The sequence below is a fragment of the Lepidochelys olivacea genome (assembly GCF_965140295.1).
Source record: "Lepidochelys olivacea isolate rLepOli2 genome assembly, chromosome: 1".
NCBI classification, from domain to species: Eukaryota; Metazoa; Chordata; order Testudines; family Cheloniidae; genus Lepidochelys; species Lepidochelys olivacea.
The window spans coordinates 277,820,392-277,842,631 of record NC_140411.1 but is presented as its reverse complement, the minus strand read 5'-3'; positions in this window follow the sequence as shown (position 1 = coordinate 277,842,631).

Below are 22,240 nucleotides of genomic sequence, written 5' to 3'. Positions count from 1 at the left end.
CTCCTCACCAAATTAATTTGAAACTGTTTGGTCTTCTTCTTTTATTTTTTTTAACTTATTTCGAGTCCTATCAGCACCCAGTGGGTGACAATGATGTCAAAGCAAAGATAGCAACCCTCTTACGTGCCCAGCACCTGTTGTTATTTTGAAGCTATCACATGTATTGCTAGGCAGTTCTTTGATTTACCTATGACAACAACCATCTTGGAGTTGTGCATTGTCCCTACAAATTTCCAGAAACATAAAAAATACTGAATGCCTGTGGCTGGGTTTTAAGTGACTGTGATTCTCTATGATTAAATACAGTCTCTCTTTCAAAAGTATAGGGACAAGTGTGTATTTTGCTTCCCTTTCTTCTGTAGTTTTATTTATTTATGTTTTATTATTGCATTTTCCTCTCTCTCTGTAGCCCCCTATTCCTGATATATGGTGGGTCTTTCTGTTAATCCTCCACTGGTTTCCTCTATAACCTATTTTGCAGTAATCTGTTGGTGGAGTCTAAAGGCATTTTTCAAACTAGTTCATCTTCTGAGTCATCAGATTCTGCGTCCTGCACACATGTTGGTTTATAAGGATTCCAAAAAGTGTACAAACATGCAGTTTGCTAACCCAGCATACTATGCTTGAGGTAAGTATACTTTCTTGACCCACACAGCTTCTTGACTTGCTACCACAGATATTATTTACAAACAACAGGCAATACCTGACTATGGAATTGTTTCTAGCTATAATCTCGTGAAAAAGGAAGCAGCTGTATGCCTCAGTATCATTTGGTATTAAAGAGAAGAAGAGAGAATTCTTGGCTGCCATCACTTTTTCTTGGCTATTTACTTTGTGAAACATCTGGGCTCAACAGCTACACGATACCTAAATGACATCTACCCTCCTGGGAAAGTGGCTAATTTGCTGTTCGGTCTTTGTTTTATTTATTAAACAAATACTTAGGTTATCCTGGGAACAACAAAACTTTTTTTACTCTATAACTATGTATGTTAAGCAATATTACAATTATCTTCAACATTATTATCATGATGCTTCAGGAGCAAATAAGTCATTTGTCCCAAGATACTGACCATTTTCTCCCCAGTCCATCAATCCTTTTTATGATGAAAAACATGATTCTCCCTTTCAAACTCTCAATTATCACCTTCCCATGCATGGTTTTGGCAGGAGGGCATTCTGCCATTTGTCTCTCTTTTCCATTCTCACTCTACCATTTAACAAATAAGGTCCCAATCATGAAAATGACTCCTGTGCCTGCATGGAGCTCTGTTAAAGTCCTGTGTGCTTCTCCTTCGAAGGTCTGTGCTGGGGTGGGGTGACTTCCCATGTGGAATCGTTTTCAGACTTGGAGCCTAAGAGTGAGACCCTTTGTAACCACCAGATTTTGGACTCTAGCAAAAACTAAATACAAAAGATTTTTTTTTCAATTGTTGCAAGTGCCAGTTTAAAAATGTAAACTGCCGCTAAGTGAAGAGAAATAGCCTCATGAGACTACCTCCCATACAGGGCTCTGTCCAGTTGATGTAGAGCTATTACAATTGCTCTTCACCAGCCATGCTCCCAGCCTTCAGTATAGATGGCAAACTGTAGAAGGGGGATATCTGCGGGGCACTGCTCCATGGGCATCCTGTTTCCTGTTTCCCAGGGTCCATGGGAAAATAAAGTGTGAGCTAGAGCAGCCCTGATGCTTCTTTAACTTACAAATTGAAGACAGCCTGGCCCCAGAACACAAGGGGTACAATCCTGGCCTCAGTAACATGAATGGGACCAAGATTTCACCCTGAGAGTCTAAAAGTGGCTTAAGGCTACCTTTGCCTTACCTACTCCTCTCCTTGGTCCAAGTGCAGGAATAGAGTAACTGAGAACCAGACCTTTTAAATCCATGCAGTGTTGTATTGTCAATAAGATAAATCTTACAATGTTTTCTGGTAAAACTATCTGACAAAAATTTTTGATTTGGGCTATTTTACTTACACTGGCAAAATGAATGTAATATAATTGCTCAAGTTCATAATATCTCTTCTTCCGAGGAACATATAGTCCTCATCTTTTAGATTCTACAAAGAGAATTAGTTCCCTTTTCACTTACATTAACCTCAAAACTAAAAGTAATTAAAATGGAGCCAAGAAACTTGAGACTGAGAAATGTTTTGCACAGCCTTTGCAATTTCTTGCTTGACTGATTTAACTGGGTTTCTTATCTCTGTCGTTTCTGCAGTTCCTTAAAGAACAGTGTCCCATGTTTGGTCGTAGACACCATAGATCTGAGGGGAAATGATCACAATGTGCTGCTTAAAACCATGATAACTAGTTTTATGCATGAGTCAAAGTCTTCAAGTTGTATTTTCCTGAAAAGCTGATACTTTCATTTGCTGATTATGTATATTTAAGTTTCAGAGTGGTAGCTGTGTTAGTCTGTATCAGCAAAAACAACGAGGAGTACTTGTGGCACCTTTGAGACTAACAAATTTATTTGGGCATAAGCTTTCATGGGCTAGAACCCACTTCATCAGCTGTATGGAGTGAAAATACAGGAGCAGGTATAAATACATCAAAGGATGGGGGTTGCTTTACTAAGTGTGAGCTCAGTCTAACGAGATAAATCAATTAACTGCAGGATACCAAGGGAAGAAAAATAACTTTTGAAGTGGTAAGAGAGTGGCCCATTACAGACAGTTGACAAGAAGGTGTGAGTAACAGTAGGGAGAAATTAGTATTGGGGAAATTAAGTTTAGGTTTTGTAATGACCCAACCACTCCCAGTCCCTATTCAGGCCCAATCTGATGGTATCCAGTTTGCAAATTAATTCCAGTTCTACAGCTTCATGTTTTTTTTAAGGTTTTTTGTTGAAGAATTGCCACTTTTAGGTCTGTTATTGAGTGACCAGAGAGATTGAAGTGTTCTCCTACTGGTTTTTGAATGTTATGATTTCTGATGTCAGATTTGTGTCCATTTATTCTTTTGCGCAGAGACTGTCTGGTTTGGCCAATGTACGTGGCAGAGGGGCATTGCTGGCGCATGATGGAAAATATCACATTGGTAGATGTGCAGGTGAATGAGCCCTTGATGGTGTGGCTGATGTGGTTAGGTCCTATGATGGTGTCCCTTGAATAAATATGTGGACAGAGTTGGCACCGGGGTTTGTAGCAGAGTTTGGTTCCTGGGTTGGTGTTTTTGTTGTGTGGTGTGTAGTTGCTGGTGAGTATTTGCTTCAGGTTGGGGGACTGTCTGTAAGCGAGGATTGGCCTGTCTCCCAAGGTCTGTGAGAATGAGGGATCATCCTTCAGGATAGGTTGTAGATCCTTGATGATGCGCTGGAGAGGTTTTAGTTGGGGGCTGTAGGTGATGGCTAGAGCAACCCCCATCTTTTCATGTATTTATACCTGCTCCTATATTTTCGCTCCTCTATTTTCACTCCATGCATCTGATGAAGTGGGTTCTAGCCCACAGAAGCTTATACCCAAATAAATTTGTTAGTCTCAAAGGTGCCACAAGGACTCCTCGTATATTTAAGTGTTATTTCTGCTTATATAAATATACAAGAAAATCACCTTTCTGTTATCTATCAACCATTAGCCTTCTCAGTTATCTAAAAAAGAGAATAGTAAACAAATAAAATAAAATGATGAAGGACATATTCTTGGCTACAAGAGCTTGACTTCATTGGTGGATGATGTACTTTTTTCTGTCATTTCTCAGAAGAGTCATGCTTAACCTTCTTCTGTTTGAAATTGGTTACATTACAAGGGCCAAGGCACCTGTGTTGCAGTTCCACAGGATTTTCAACATATATAAGATGAACAGCATCTGCTTAAAAATTATAATGATCCCAAAGGGCAGCTATGTATCTTGTGGATTGGCTCCCTTATTAGAGATGAAGAGTCAGTTTTAAGTTTTAGGTATGCTGGGTTGGAATTAACAGAACTGACAGTTATAGCATGAACTTTTTGACATCCAGGATAATCAGATATACTTCCTGTCCTTTATTTACTTACCAAAACCTATTCCCCAGCATTAATAGCTGGAAGTTACTTCAGTAAAAAGATTTTGCAGCAATTAGACCTATTTCAGTAAAGAAACAAAACAAAATAAAGAGATGGTTTAATTTAATTGAAGGTGTTATTTAAGAGCATTAGTGCAGGGATCACTGCAGTGTATTCTAGTGTGCAGTTTTTAGTGAGGCTAGTCAATATTTAGGGTCAACAGTATAGGTATGTGAGTTATGTGGCTGGTGGAAACAGAAACTCTGGCTCCCTCTTTAGACAAAAAAAGAAAATTGAAAAGAGTTTACATGAAAGCAGGTTTAATTTGCATATTTATTACGTGCCTCAATGTAATTTCATGTAGTATTTCAAATTGTATTATTGAGAGTTTTTTATTGTATTGTATTGGGAGAGTTTTTTAATATATATTTTTGTATGTCTTCAAGTTCTGCTCTCAGAAATTATGTTAACTTTGAGATATACTAAATACGTGGACAATATATGAGAAGATTATACCATGATTCACCCTGATCTGATAATGAGTTCTATCTGTGCAGAGGTGTCCAAAGTGGGCAAAGAAAGACTGAGGAATCGGTCAGTAGGGTTTTCAACTGGAACACCCGGTCATAAAGGGACCCTGGCACCAACCTGGCCGCTAAACCTGGCCAACCTGGCCAACCTGGCCGCCAACCTGGCCGTTAAAAGTCTAGTCAGCCGTGCAGCGGCACTAAGGCAGGTTAGTCCCTACCTGTCCTAGTTGCACCCCGGAAGTGGCCAGCACTGCATTTGCCTCAAATAACAGGCAATGGGAGCTCGGGGTGGTGGTGCCTGCAGGTGACAGCAGCGCGTGGAGCCTCCTGGCCCCCCTGCCTAGGACCTGGATCTGCTGGCTACTTCCAGGGCACATGCAGAATGGTGCCAGGATAGGCAGGAAGCCTGCCTTAGCCCTACAGTGAGGCCGCCCGGGAGCCACCGGAGGTAAGCCCTTGCACCAACCCTGCACTGCAATCCCCTGCCCCAACCCTATGCCACAATCCCCTGACCAAGCCCTGAGCCCCCTCTGCACCCCTCCTCCCTGGCCTCACCCCAGAGCCAACACCCCCAACGCAGAGCCCTCACCTCCCCTGCATCCCAACCCCCTGCCCCAGCCCAGAGCCCCCTCCTGCACCCTGAACCCCTCATTTCTGGCCCGACCCCAGAGCCTGCACCTCCAGTTAGATCCCTCACCCCCTCCCACATCCCAAACCCCTGCCCCAGGCCAGTGAAAGTGAGTGAGGGTGAGGGAGAGCGAGCCACTGACAGAGGAGGAATGTAGTGGCAGAGGGTGGGGTCTTGGAGTTTTTGATTTTGTGTGACTAGGAAGTTGGCAACCCTAGCTATCAGGGGTGTGTTTCTTTGTTGTGGTGAAAGAGGTGCCATCAAAGAGACCTGCAATCCTTCGGGGTTATACTGGTGGATCAGAGCTGACTTGGTCAAGTGATGATAGCTGAGTAGGCTGGAGATGGCAGTACTGGACCAGAGCTAAGTTTATGCTTCAAAATTCATTCAAGACCACTCAAGTGAAATATGTTTAAAATAGTCTTGGCTGGATAAATGACTTGGACCCAAATGGGGGCTTTTAGAGACTAGCCCAAATAGGGGTAGAAAGCTCAATTTATGCATCAGGAAAACCCAATCTCTCTAGAGTGGCTCAGTGCACATGAGGGCTTCACTATGCCTTGGGATTCAGCCTAAGGTGTAGCTGTCCCACTCCAGTGTATGTGAAAGAAATGGAGCTATGTGGCCACCTTTTGCATTCCTTGGACACTGTGTACCTCAGGGACCACATTCAAGGGGCACCCCATGTGCTCATGCAAGCACAGGGATTACAATTCTGACAGGCATGCCTCACAAGGTGGGGGATGATGTGGGACATTGTGTCTGTTTTACTTTCACACATGCAGGATCACTAAATGAACTTCAGCTTGAAACAAGATGGAACTCTTCAATACATACTTCACATACTTAAGACTGGTTTCAGAGTAACAGCCGTGTTAGTCTGTATTCGCAAAAAGAAAAGGAGTACTTGTGGCACCTTAGAGACTAACCAATTTATTTGAGCATGAGCTTTCGTGAGCTACAGCTCACTTCATCGGATGCATACCGTGGAAACTGCAGCAGACTTTATATACACACAGAGAATATGAAACAATACCTCCTCCCACCCCACTGTCCTGCTGGTAATAGCTTATCTAAAGTGATCATCAGGTTGGGCCATTTCCAGCCAAAATGACCTCTACACCCTACAAGAAACTGCAAAGGAGATGGCAATTGTTGTGGTGGTATTTTAAAGCTATAATCTGCCCCCTTATCTAATGATAACCTCTTAGAAAAGGCAAGACAACACCTGGGAAGTCAAGGAGTGATCAGTTGAGCTGAATGAATTACTGATCTTTCAGTCTGAGGACTGAACCAAGGGGAAAAAACTTAGTTTAGTTCAAACAGAAACTTTTTTTTTTCTTTTGGGGGAGGGGGAGGTCAGTTGAGTTCATGTTTTTTTAAACCAAAATTTCTAAATGAAACAGTGTTTCAAAATTAAAAGTTGAAGCTTTTCAAAATGGTTGAAACAAAACATTTTGAAACCACTTTTCAATATTTTTTTTCATTTTTTCCAGCAGAAACTATTTGCCACATTTGACCATGGATATTTTTAGTGCCCCCCCAAAATGCCTTTGTGTGGCAAATTTACTACTCCCTGATAAACATTTGCCCAACTCTAGTGATCAGCACTTTGCAGGTTGAAGTCGTTTATTAAAACCTGCTGTGCCCAGAACCTCCAGGAATTGCTGTAAGAGTGAACAATTTAATCACATTGGTAGGAAAGGCGCCTAGATAATATATCATCATTTTCAATCTTTCCTGTCAGCCTGGACAGTTGATTATTTTCTTATATGCACAGCTTTCAAAACTCACTTTTGATGAGCTCTTTATTAAGAAGAATTTATTCATTCTTCTACTTGCCATCTTTATATTGATAATAAAATATGTGATAGCTATTTATTGGCACTCAGTATCTTAAGCCAGGAAGAAAGGCTTTCACAGGCTACCCAGAACCCAAGGAATCAATGGAAGTTGGCAGAAACTAGCTTCTTCAATGTTTAAGACACTTTAAGAGTATTTTGGCAACATTTCATAGATGAGATCAGTTTTTTGTACTGTACATTCACTTTAGAAGTTGTTTTCTTAAGCACACAAAAGGGTGAGAATGTTGTCCGTAGTTTACTGCACATAGAGATGACATGGTCTGCAGGACAAACTGAGATGAACAAAACGTGATGTACAATTTAAAAGGTCTTGATCCCAACAGGAGACATGGATCAGAAGTTTAGAAAAGACAACACAGGGGAGCAGATCCTCAGCTGATTTAAATATGCAGAACTCCACAGGCTTGAAATTAAAATCTGACCTGGCATGCCTTAGTTATCTGGGAAATAGAAATCAAATGAGGTGAAATGATAACCAAGAAGACAGGACCCAGAAGTAAAGGATGCATGGGTTTCATTCTGTACAGAATTACTAAAATAAATGTATGGCTTTGAAAGAGTTGTGTTAGTATCTCCCACAAAGTCACAGAATGGCATGCTTGCAAGCTTGATACAGCTGTAGATGAGCTTAAAGTACAGGAGTAGATTCTCAGTTGCTATGTTGGTAAAACTCCCACTGATTTCAGAATTAGGCCTCTTGTTTATGTGCTGGTGCCAACATCTTTTGACTTGGTCTCAAAGGTGCAGTCCCCAATACCCCAAACTGTATTAAGGGCTGAGATTCCTAGACCATTGTGAAGCCCTTGTTGTTATGCACAGCCAGTTGGAACCAGACACAGAATAAAGCAGATCTGTCATACACCCCTAAAGCACAGAGTGATCATTAAAAACCACATGGCAAAACTCCTATTATTTCCAATGGAACTAGGATCCAGCTAATACAGAAAATAGTTAATGTTAAGCATTTCATCAGCTCAGATAATGGCCATCAGGATAAATATAAATAACATGTAATGATGATGACAGAATCTCATGTCGATATCAACATATAAGGATTCATCAAACAATATAGATAAACACACGTCTGTTAGGTCAGACCCATGAGAGAATCACAAACATGGTTACATGTGGGACAGACACATACAACCACATTGCAAGCTGTTGTATCCTTGCCTTGCACTACTCACTTTTTCCACATAAGGTGTTAATATACCTTGATTCAGAGCAGTTAAAAGTGACATGGCAAATCTGCCACCACTTTGCTCTGTTCCTTCCCAGTTGCTGGGGTCAGCTTGACATGCTGTCACATTTGATTTCATTTGTACTGAAGCATGAAAAAGGTGCCTTCCTTTAACTGACCATAAAATATCATCAAGGATTCTGGAGTTTGTCATATGAATGAAATACTCAGACCAACACAGCAGAGCTTTTGAGTGTGCTTTGAATGCCAGACATCTGATAATGATTAAGGTTTTTGATTTTGGGAATCTTGTCCCACCATTTGACTCTGCAAAGGGACCAAAGACAGAGCACATGGAACCAATCAAAATTTCGTATTGTGGCCATGATATGTTGTCCATATCTCACTGCTGGGATTCCCTCTAAGACCTTTTCCACTCAGCTATTCCAGGGCACCTTGTCCAGTTCTGAGAAAACACTTCATTCAGTTCTCTGGGATCCAAAAAACTCAGTTTGATTTCAGATTTCATCACTTTTCACGTTCCTTTATTTGCATACAGCAAAGCTACGTTTGGTTGGTCAGACTCAGACTTGGTAGATATGAGGGCATACCACACATCCAAAATTAACCAGAAAACTTCTTCCCTTATATACATGTACACATTACATTGCATCACACGTTTTAGGATTGGCTTGGTTATTTTACAGGAACTAATCTCTGTGCAGCATGCTCACTCCATGTGCTGTTCACGCAGAACCTGATATTTACATTCCAGGTTTATCTTATTCATTGTCCCTAGTATCCAGGTGTTCCTGCTTATCTGAGCTAGCACAGACAACTATACTCCAGCACACTGCTTGTTAAGCCCCTATTTATGACTTAACCTACCATTCACCCTCCCAGTCATGCCCACTAAGAAATGTCAAATGAGGCCTTTGCTTACAACCATATAGAAATGTTGCAATCACAACTGCCAGGTAGACATTTAACTTTAGTGCTTATTTTGACACCTCTACTATTCCACTGGCATAACACAAACTGTAAGAATGGAAGAATATAAAAAAGCAGAAAATATTACTATGAAAATGTTTCTTACACATTACCAGCACTGAACAGAGATGAGCTAGTAAGAATTTATCAAGGTAACCATTAGTAGCAATCAGCTCCGAGAAAGAAGAAAGTAGAAACTCCAAAATCACATACTGTGAAGCCAATTGATGGAACAGAGAAACCACAGTGAGCTTTCAAATGGAGACTACCTGCAGAGAGGAGTTGTTACAGCTAAAGAAGAGGTAGGAGGAAATTGTCAGTTTTGAAGAGGAATCGAAAACCAAAAGAAAATAATGAACAAGAACAGGGTTACAGAGTCATTTAAAATCTAAACATTTGTTCAATTGAAATACAGTATATTACAAACATACAGTAAACTGTAACCAATATTCTGGTATAGCACAGACCTGAAATGCTACTAGATTGACTGGATTTCACTTTGCATACAACTTCAAACTAAATATGTTCTATACATTAAGGACCTAATCTGGGATTTTGGTGAGATTAAGGCTATCAAAATAGAAACATACGACTCTAATGGACCTCCTAGATTAGTGACTCCAGTCCCCTGCTACATCAGACAACTGTATCACATAATCCCATTCATAAATGTATCAGCTCCATCATAAAACTAGTAATGTTTCTTGCCCCCACTACCCTTATTGGAAGACTGTTCCAGAACTTCACTCTTCTGATTTTGAGAAACCTTATTCCAATGTCCAGCCTAAATATATTCATGACCAGTTTATGCCCATTTATTCTTGTTCTTTTATTTAAATAGCTCTGTTTTCTTTCCCTGGTGTTTAACCCCCGTTCCTCCTCACCTCCCACCCACACCCTCTGAAAAAATGCTACTCGTATGTTTATAGAGTGCATATTCCCACTCAACCTTCATTTTTCTAGACTAAACACATCAGGTTTTTACAGTCTCCTTTCATAAAATAGGGCCCCCATACCCTGATCATCCCAGTAATCCTTCTCTGTACATGTTCAAGGCCAAATTCATCTTTCTTGAACGTGGTACACAGTATTCCAGATGGACTAATTGGTGGCTCATAGTCACCCTGTGATCACTTAACACAGCCTTGTCTTTTCTTTCCTCTATTGTTTCCAACAGATCAGCCCTCCACTTATAGCAGACATGTTTGTTATTAATCCCTATGTGCTTGACCTTGCATGTTGTACTACTACATTTAATCCATTTCTATTACTTCAGTCCTCAGGGTCATCCAATTTTGCCTGTGTATATTCTATATCCAAATTTTGTGCCAGCCCATTTCATTGTCACTCTTCTATTTTTTGTGCCAAGGTCATTAATGAAAATACTAAATAAGAATGGTCCAAAGATCAAGTCTTGAGGAACTAACCCGCCTCCCCGAGCCTGACAGTTCTCCTTTCAGTACAACCTGTTGTCATCTCCCCTTTAGCTAGTTTCTTACCCACTTTACAATTCTTATACTAATTCCTATCTTCTACAGCTTCTCGATAAATCATTTCCATATAGTACCATATCAAATGCCTTACTAAAATCCAGGTTAGTCTGGCACACTCTTCCTTTTGGTAAATCCATGCTGCATTTTATCCCATTTGCCACTGCTCTCCAAGTCTTTATTCTTTCCTTCAGTGTTTCTTATAAAGTATTGCATGCTATTGAGGTTAGACTAATGGGTCTGTGGTTTCCTGGATCACTTTTTCCCTTTCTTGAATATACATACTATGTTTGCTGTCCTCCAGTCACACAGGACCCATCCCTGATTTGATAGGGTTATTAAAAATTCTTGCTACTAGACTAGTAATTTCACATGCCAGTTCTGTTGGTATTCTGGGATGGAGATTATCCATTCCTCTTGACTTGAATGCACTAATTTCTGAGTTTTCCTTCTACCAAGAATGTGGTCATTTCCATTTCTATACATGCACTCTGACTAGCCATCCTGCCTTTGCCTCTATATTCTACTTTATCATCCATATTGAAAACTCAGGCAAAGTATTAATTTAGATTTTGAGCCATACCTGGATTATTCTTAATCTCTACTTCATCCTCACCACTCCATAGCACCCCCCTCCCACTTCTTTTCTTGTTTTCTATTTATGTATATGCCTAAAGATCATAGAATCATAGAATCATAGAATATCAGGGTTGGAAGGGACCCCAGAAGGTCATCTAGTCCAACCCCCTGCTCGAAGCAGGACCAATTCCCAGTTAAATCATCCCAGCCAGGGCTTTGTCAAGCCTGACCTTAAAAACCTCTAAGGAAGGAGATTCTACCACCGCCCTAGGTAACGCATTCCAGTGTTTCACCACCCTCATAGTGAAAAAGTTTTTCCTAATATCCAATCTAAACCTCCCCCACTGCAACTTGAGACCATTACTCCTCGTTCTGTCATCTGCTACCATTGAGAACAGTCTAGAGCCATCCTCTTTGGAACCCCCTTTCAGGTAGTTGAAAGCAGCTATCAAATCCCCCCTCATTCTTCTCTTCTGCAGACTAAACAATCCCAGCTCCCTCAGCCTCTCCTCATAAGTCATGTGTTCTAGACCCCTAATCATTTTTGTTGCCCTTCGCTGGACTCTCTCCAATTTATCCACATCCTTCTTGTAGTGTGGGGCCCAAAACTGGACACAGTACTCCAGATGAGGCCTCACCAATGTCGAATAGAGGGGAACAATCACGTCCCTCGATCTGCTCGCTATGCCCCTACTTATACATCCCAAAATGCCATTTTACTATTTGTTTTAATTTCCTTTCCAAGGTGTAACTCAATTTGACTTTTAGCAATTCTCACTTTACCGCTACACTTTCTTACCTCCAACAGAAGGCTTTCTTTGCTTATTAATCCATTTTCTCATTCCTTGAAGACTGTGTGCTTATTCCTAATATCCTTATTGAAGTTATTATTCATTCAGTTAGGTCTGGAACCCTTCCCTACACATTTTTACCTCTTTCTTGGGATGCAAATTCCAGATAGTTTTTGTACCTTTGACAAAGAAATGTCAAGTCTTCTCTACATTTAGGTCCATGAACTCTTTGGATGAGTTGGCTTCACTAATTAGTTCCCTTAATTTCTCAGTCTCCCTTTTGCAGCTCTAAAGATTTGACCTTTAATGTATGCACTGGGTAATTAAAATGTAAATAACATTGTACTAGTACACATAATATATTTCAAATACAAATGTCTTATCTAAATTTCAGATCCCAGAACAGTGTATGTGGTGTGAAATGATATGCAGTATACATTACTAACATTAAATATCAGAGACCAGATTATCTGTTAGGTACAGCAAGAGGTGAGTGGCGGTGGTAAGAGATCTGGTCATGGCTCATTCATTCTCTTCTTCACCTTGGACATAGGTCCATACTGGAGGGCTATTGTAACATCAGCTAGCTAGATGCTTATGGGAGAATCTCCATGTGACCACAACTGAAGCAGGCCAAACCAACTCTTCACCCACAGCATGCTCCTGGCATTCCTCCTGTACCAGAGACTGTGAGGATGGTGGCATAAGTGCTGCATACATTAGCTCTGTGCTCACTGGGGACTCCACTCCTGTGGAGAATCTTCAGTAGGGTGCATGGAGCCAGTCTGTGCTCTCTTTCACCACCTCAGTGTCATAAAGAGGAACAGAGTGGAGCAGGAAATGTCCCCCGGACATAGCAATTTAATTGCATATATTGTAAGTTTTAGAAGGGGACTGCAGAAGGTTTTCTCTGTGAGAAGAAGCTAAGGAATGCATATCAAGTGAAACTCAGAGTTATATACATTCATTTTTTCCTGGTTGCTGAGGGACTGAGACAAGTTGATTAATTTGTTAGAGATATGATATCAGATTAAGAAGAGACTTTGGACTGAACTGCACAGTTGTCATATTCAAGTATCGTATCATTGTCTATAAGTCTTCACTAAAAAGTAATTTGTCACTATGTAAATCAAGAGATAATTTCTCAGTTCAAAAGAAAAGTGATAGGCTATTGTTATGGGCAAGATAATGGAGTGGCTGATACAGGATTCAGTTAATAAAGAATTAAAGGAGGGTAATGTAACTGATGCCAATCAACATGGGTTTATGGAAAATGGATCCTGTCAAACTAATTTGATATCTTTTTTGATGAGATTACAGCCACACAATATTTTGATTAAAAAGCTAGTACAATATAAAATTAACATGACGCACATTAAATCAATTAAAAACTGGCTAACTGATATGTCTCAAAATGTAATTGTAAATAGGGAATCATTGTTAGGGGGCTTATTCCTTCACCCACTTCCTCCCCTGGTCCTTCTCGCATGAACAGAGAGCAAGAACACTCAAAGTCCAAAGGTGCAAACAATTCAATGTTTATTGGGGTGAACTTCCAGCAAGCATGATTCCAGTTTCCTTCCTTAGTGTCCCCCTTCCCAGCTCTGACACCACAGAGCCTTACACCTGTGTCCTTGTTCCCATTCCTGCCCTTAGCCAAACATGATTCCAATTTCCTTACCCCCATTCCCTGTTCCCATTTCCCCCTTTAGCAAATGATTCCAATTTCCCCACCCCCATTCCCTGTTCCCATTTCTGCCCTTCACACACACCCACCCACTCACTTCCTGATTGACTGCAGGCTATATAGTAAAACTTGAGTTCTGCTTTGCTATACCTTAACCAATCATTTCCCTGAAATTTAACTAATCATTCCTAACATATTGTAACATGATTATGTAACCAATTATATCCCACCACCTTAATTAGTTTACACCCAGCAAAATTAATTATAACAGCAGACAGAAACAATCACAGAACCAGACAGAGATTATACAGACAAACAATAGCAAAATGGGAAATATAAAGACAAAACAATACAGCAGTGAGGATTTCACATCCCAGCTATTGATATGTGAGTTCTTGCCAGGATACTATCAAACTAAGTTTTCTTTTACATCTTCTAGGCACTTCCCTTTCTCTGGAGGTGATAGGCATTATCAGGACAGGAGTGTATTCCTAACAGCCCAGTAGCACCTTCTTTCAATGTGACTAGTTTGGAATGTGAGGATGTGACCGGTCGCTTCCCAGCTTATGGCTGCCTCTGTTGCTTAGCCAAAGGCCTTAGCCTAAGAATAGGGCCTAAGACTGTCACAGTAAGAGAAGGACCTTACATTAGCAGACAGTGATTTTGATTCTTTCTTTTATACCTCTATAACTAGCCAAGTGATAAGAATACACCTAAATTCTTAGAGTACAGGCCTTTACCGACAGGCCTGAATATCTATATCCTAACAATCATCATTAAGGACATGTATTTCCAGTGAGATCCTGCAAGGATCAGTTCTTGACTCTACACTTTTTAACATTTTGTTTTATCAAAGACGTGGAAGAAACATAGAAATGTCACTGATAAAGTCTGCAGATGACACAAAAATTGGGTTAGTGGGAAATAATGAAGGGACAGGTCATTGATACAGGGGGATATGAATCACGTGGTGAAATTGGCATAAGCAAACACTATGCATTTTAATATGACTAAATGTATATGTATATACCCAGGAACAAAGAATGTAGGCATATTTACAGGTTGGGAGATTCTATTCTGGGAAGCAGTGACTCTGAAAAAGATATGGGGGTTGTGGTGGATAATCAGCTGACCATGAGCCCCCTTGTGACACTGTGGCCAAAAGGGCTATTGTGATTTTAGGATGCATAAACGTGGGAATCATGAGTAGGAGTAAAGAAATCATTTTACCCTTTTATTTGGCTCTGTTGCGACTGCTGCTGGAAGTCTGGTGTCCACAATTCAAGAAGGATGTTGATACATTGGAGATGGTTCAAAGAAGAGCCACAAGAATGATTAAACGAGTAAAGTGTAACTGGCCCATTGAGCCTTGAGGGGGCCAGAAGACCGCATTCCAGGAACATTGGAACAAACAAAGGCACAGGAATGGCCAAAGCCAGAAAAGAGGAAGCAGTACCAGGGAATTAGTAATTGGATGGATACAATCCAAGACACGATCCCTTTAAGAGGCTGGGATCAAAAGCTCTGTAGTTTAGAGTGGGGCAGTGCTCAGCCTCTCGCCCTGCCAATCAGGAGGAGCTCTCTGAAGGATGGCAATATAAATCCTGCCTCCTCCCTGAGAACCAGGATGATGATGACAGGAGAAAGAAGCCTAAGCCAGAATACTGAGCTCCAGACAGAAATGGCTGGGAGTGACAGTTCTGTGAAGAGCAGTGTCTGATAGAAGAGCCAGAGCTGAATATGATTCTTTGTGTTACGATGATGGACTTTATTTCTGGGACTTTGAGAATTATTTTTGAACTGTTTCAGTTATTAAATCAGCCCCAGAGTAGGGGTGGTGGTAGCCATAAGTGAGTCTGTGGGAGGAGGGAACAGTTATATAGGGCTCTGAAGGAGGGACACAAGGGCAGATCATTACAGGACCAGCTCAGGGCCATGGGGAGATGCTCAGGATACAGTTGCCATCCTACAATTAGAAAACATGCCTTATAGTAATAGACTCAAGGAAATCAATCTATTTAATTTAACAAAGAGAAGGTTAAGGGGTGACCTGATTACAGACTGAAAGTGCTTATATGAAAAAGAAATATTTATAATGAGCTCTTCAATCTGGCAGAGAAATCCAATGGCTGGAAGAAGCAAGACAAATTCCGACCAGAAATAAGGCATAAATTTTTAATGGTGAGGGTAGTTGACCATTGGAACAATTTACCTAAGACCATGGTGGATTCTCCTTCACTGACAATTTTTAAATCAAGATTTGATTTTTTCCCTTAAAAGATATGTTCTGAGTTATTTTGGGAAGTTCTATGTCCTGTGTTATACAGATGGTCAGACTATATAGACAATGGTCCTTTCTGGCTTTGGAATCTATCAATAGTTTGAGAATGAAATATCTAAGACTACATTGTCAAAAAATCCTTTAACTTGTCTACAAAAATTGTGAATGTTCATTCATTTACACACACACACACACACACACAGAGTCCATCACTGTACATGCCAATGCCTGTTTGAGTACTTGAACAGGGGATATAATAAAAAAGCAGATGTGCCTGCAAACAGTACTACATATACATACCAGTTTAGAGGATTCGAGAATATAGCCACAACTATTGGCATCTTCCAAAGTCACGTTTTTTTAAGTCGTAAAATGTTCTTCATGTTTTGGCAATGAAACAATCAAATGTTACTGCACTTTCAATAAAGGCTAAAAGATTTCTGTCTGTGTGACTCAGATAAGAGTTTTTCCTCATCATAACTCAGAGAGAGGACATGCAGGGCAGGGCCAATTTCTGGCCCTTCAGTTACACCAGTGTAACACTGAAGTAAATCCACTGAAGACAAACTTGCACCAGCATAACAAGAAGCATATGTTGGTCCTCTATGAAATTAAGACAAAAATAAAAAAGGTTTCATTGTAGAACGTTGTGTGTATTGATATAGAAGCTCATGGGAGGTTTAGATACACCCTTAGTCTTAACGTTCAAGGCATTTTACTTTCTCACAATGCATACTCAATGCACACTTGACTGATCGATTACACTGGAGCAGCAAGGAGTGATGGATCAGTCAACAGCATTCATATCAAAATAAGCCTGCATCAAATCGACTAAGCTGGCAGTCATATTTTGTCTAAACTAATGGGAAGTCTAAATATTTATACGTTTATTGGTTACCAGCATGGTGCAACCAAACCAAACCAAATAAACAAAAAAAGGCAGCACTGGTCCTTTTACATTTTAATCATTTTTCAGTATGCAGGGACTTTAGTCTCTTCTGTGATGCCTGTGAAGGGGAAATAGAATCTGTCAGTCATTAAAATGAAAGGCATATAGTGCTGTGGCTATCTGGAGATGAAATTGGATTTCTGAATCTGGGTCCTTCTGATTCTTTTTTTATTCCACAAAGCAAATTGCTTTGCCATAGCTTCAGCATTAAACAGGAAAGGCTTCAGCTGGCATTGGTAGTACTAAAAGCTTATTAAGAGCCATACACTGTATTCTCTACTGAACAATATGTTTTGGAAGACCAGCTCTTGTAAAATGCAGAATTCATTTTCCAAAGTTTTTTATGCAATTTTATTTGTGTTCATTTACTGTTTCTTCTTCTTTCTCCCCTGTGTTTTCCTCTACCCCTCTTTCATTTTGTTCTTGTCCAAGACATCATACTTTTCACATTTTTATTGACAGTGCTATAGTTTTATTTGAAACAAAGAAGACCATAACAGCAAATGGCTGCATTTCTGATGGGAACTCAGCAAAAGACCTTTAAGCACAAAAAATGATATAACCCTTGGATCCATTTCACCTAACACTCTTAGGAGGTATTTCAAGCCCATTGAACACCTTAGCATTTGCTTAGTACAGTACATCTATCTGATAAACTAACAGATCTCCTTTTTCTTGCATTATAACATAATTGCACTATGAATTTATATATTCAAGTATAGCTGTCTACATTTTAGTGATAGGAATTATATTCATATACTCCAACTCAAAACATGAAGTAATATTTTCTATAAGAAGAATCTTTAGCACGGAGCAATATTGTCAGTATTTGCAGTTCATATCTTTTAGTAAAAAAACTGATCTTTTTTATTAAAATCCTTATTCTAGTTGTTATTATTTATTAATGCAACACCTAAACTGAGTTATCTTTGAAAATACTCATTTTCACAGGAGGCAATAAAAGATTTTATTGCTTCTTAACTCAAGAGTTTAGAATGTTTGCCACAGTTCACCTAGAGTACATGCTAAGAAAGGAAAAACCCTTCACACAGGCAAAGCAATTGTATGGGCCCAAACAGTTTATTCACTTTGGGTGTGAATTTATATGAAGTTGCCAGGATTGTCAGGAAGAGAGGGGGGAAAAAAAAAGAGTATCAAGCAGTTGCTTAGTAGTTCTTTTTAAAGCAGTATGAGGTAATCTCATATGGATACATTCTCTCTTCTAGTTCACTCCCACAACTCGCCTTCCCAACAGTGTTTGAAAAAAATCTAACATCAGATATGAGATATTCCAAAAATATCTGTTAAGAAACTTGCTGTATTGAATTTATGACTGGTATAAGAATTAAACCCCAAAAAGAGCTTCTGGCAGTTACTTTATCAATCTAAATTTAAATGTGTGTTACTTGAGTCTCCTGTACTTTGAATCCCATATAGCCTTGTCACAGTTTACTGTGCCTTGCTAATTGAGTTCTAATATACCTGTGCTTTCCCATCTTCATCAACATTATCTTTTTTTCAATCTGTTTTTCAAATCAACTAATTGTCGTTTTCCAACGTATGGAGCTACAAAAAGGTGTTCAAATACTTTGCATAAAGCTGGAAGACACGGCGGGTACTGGTTCTCTGTTAGTGACTACCATTTCCAAGCTTCATATACCAGACATTGCAAAAATTAAAGAATAACTAGGGTTGTATTAAATATTCACAAAAAAATTTAAAAAATATTGACATTTGAGAGTGTCACATTTGGCTGGGATTTTATAAAAGGAGTTGAATTTGGAAAAAAAAATTGAAAATTCAAATAGCAAATTCAAATTGAACTATGTGAAATTTCATGTCTGACATTTTTAATGTGAAACCACAATTTTGTATTCTGCTCTACTCAGCATTGCTTTACATGTTTATGTAGTTATTTTTGGCCACATTTTTTAAAGGCATAGACAAACTAGAGAGAGTTCAAAACTGAACTTCAGAAATATTTAAAGATTGGGGGAAATAAGACGAATTAGGGAAGCTTGAGAACTGGGCATGTTGGAGGTGTAATCCTGTGAGATGCTGGATATTTCCTGTCAAGATAAGTGCCAATTGCCAAATGAACTGAAAGGCCCCAGTGGTAGGATCAAACATGAGACTTGGAGGGGAGAAGCACAACAGAATGTCTGGAGGGGTAGGTTGGCACAGGTAAGAAATTGTAAACTTTTTCATAGAGTCAGCGAATCCCTTGCTTTTCCACCTGAAGAAGGAAAGTACTGAGGTCTTTCTAGGTAAAGTCACCAGTCAGGTAAGTCTAGAGCTAGAATAGTGGGCCAGGGTAATATATTTTGCACAGCCCAGAAATTCCAGTCACAAAATTCTATCACACATCTCCTTAATTCACAAGCCTCACCTATCCTTGAATCACATGAAGTAGGTGCTCTCAGCCAAGTAAAGCCTTCATTTTGAGAACAATAATTAGTTCAAACATAGTAGACTTAAATTCTCCCTTCCCCTTTTGTCTGGAACATGCTTCCTCCCTTTGCATATCATACAGTCTCACTCTCCTCCATCAAATCCTTGCAACAAACTCATTTTCACCACTGAACTACCTGAACCTTTTCAGGCGCTCTCTCCAGATTTCTGTCTATCTGTGTGAGCATCAGCCTGTCCTCCTAGAAGACAGCTGCTGACAAATGCATCCCCTTTGCAGGAATCAAAACACTAACTGTTTGTAGTCCTTTAATCTTGCAGGTCCCAGCATTGCAAAACAAGATTTACAGCATGTTGAAGACAAGTGACAGGATCTTTGAAGCTAATAGCTGGGCCCCATGATCTTTCTAGTGTGCACCTAGAAGTTCATATCTGAAAGCCGTTGTTTTGCTTCCCTATTTGTTCTTTTTGCCATCCCTATTAAGTTAGAACAAAACACATTCACTCAGGAAAGTCTTACAACACCCATTTAAGTGATAGAGTCTCTCTCAAAAACTAGTTTATTAACTCATAGCAGCTCCGACAACATTCATAACATGGTTACAGGCCAGCTCCACATCTGTCACAGCTACTACTCCTATGCTTCTGCACCCCCTGTCCCCCACCACATACTGGCACAAAGCAGAACCTTTCTTTTGCTAGTCAGATTGCTCTTTTTTCACCCTATTATTTGAGGTAGAAATAAAGCAGGAAATTCTTGAATGTTTAAATCAAGAAAAACTCTTATAAATAAAAAATCACACCTCATATTCTGGAACACTGGTACTGTAGGAATTCCTCTGTAGCTTGCAGTAAGATTATTTTCCAGGTGAGCCAGAAAGAAAGAAAACATCTGAGAGAAATACTTGGGCCTAACTGTATAGGAAAGAGAACGACATTTAGACATTGGGAAGTAGGGACATTTAGCTTTCAGTGTTAGAAAAAAAATGAACACCCCACATCTGCTTTTCCTAAACAGCTCACATTTCTTGTTAGAATGTGAGCACACAAACTTGTTGCAATGAAATTTAGATTAATGGGATCATTTCTACATATATCAGGATGATGGATTTCTGTGGCTGACCTGATAGCTCTTTTAAAGGGAGGCACGCATTGTATCTTAGGGCACCTCTTCTGTTTTTGTCTTTAGTGCCATGATAATCCTTAACACATGGGGGAGTTTTCTATTTAAGGAGTATTTCATATTTAAATTCTCCTCTAATTTGCTAAATAATTATACAAGGCATTTTTCTCATTATGTGTACCAGATCCTATTATAAATCGAAAATAACTCTTTAGTGGGTTTTTTTTATGAACCTCATAAATTTTTCTCTCCCTCTTGCCATTCAAGAGATTTCTTCTTTTTACAGGGCCTAATCTAAACCCCACTGAAGTCAACAGAAAGTCTCCAACTAACTTCAAATACAACAGGCCCATATTTAATTATGCTGTTGTTTGAGATGCAGGAAGTAGAGCTGATTCTCACAAGATTTCACATTTTAAAGCTTCATGTGGTCTGGACTAGCTTTGGACAGCAATTTAAAACTATCCATACTTGACCTACCCCTCTGATTCTTCTCAGATTTGTCCATCACTGATATTTCTACCACAAAGCTACCTTTTCAGGGTTCAGCATTTCTTTGTTGTAAAACTGACTAGAAACTGACACATATAAGGTTGTAGCCCCAGAGTACGTTTTGAAAGAAATTGAGGTAGAAGTTTGAAAATAGTAAAGACCGTACAACTTAATGGGATTAGGAGGTTTAGTTGTGCCATGATTCAAAACTGGGTTTGGGAAACAAAATTAGGTCTGTGATGCAATTCAACCATTTAAAATAGTATATAAATATAATTTACAGCATTACTTAATTAGCTAATAGCTAGTGACTACTTCTGACTGCCAGATGCTGGGACTGGATGGCAGGGGAGGGATCACTTGATAAATTGCCCTGTTCTGTTCATTCCCTCTGAAGCATCTGCACCAGCCCCTGTCAGAAGATAGACTGGATGGGCTTGCTAGACCATTGGTCTGACCTAGTACAACCATTCTTAAGTACCTACTTTAATGAGGGGCCAACTGTTTTATAATAAAATAAAAAAGCTGTCCTGAAACATCACACAAAATATAAACTAACCCAAGCCTAAAAATAAATTGTGAAAGTTTAACTTTAGTTTTTTAACCTCTTTTAATCATTATTTACATTTTTCTCTGCCCTCCCAAAGTTCAGCAGGAGTGAGATTTTCAAAGTCACATGAGAAATGTTTTGCCTTTTTCCTATTGGATCTGATCTGCTGGCAATTGCATACAAATCCTTTTAGGTGGCTTTGAAACTCTGACTCTATGTGTCCGGTATCATAGAATCATAGAATCATAGAATATCAGGATTGGAAGGGACCTCAGGACATCATCTAGTCCAACCCCCTGCTCAAAGCAGGACCAATCCCCAATTTATGCCACAAATCCCTAAATGGCCCCCGCAAGGATTGGACTCACAAACCTGGGTTTAGCAGGTACCGGTTGGCTCCTGAAAGTGCAAGTTACAGAATGGTATGAGAGAAGCTATTCTGACTATAGCTAGACTAGATCTGAGAAAAACACGATTGGTTGATTCACAAAAACCATCTCATTACATAGCTTGCAGAAATTTACACTACAGGCATGTGATGACTAAATTTTTTTGAAAGGACATTAAACTAGCAATAGCCAAGCAAGCACCCAGGGACATAAGACCTGTTTTAGCATTTTTGTATGTAACCTACTAGGGTAAGACCTAGTTACAAAAAAAACTTCTAATCACATTTTATACATTAGTAAGGAGGCAGGCCTAAAATGAGT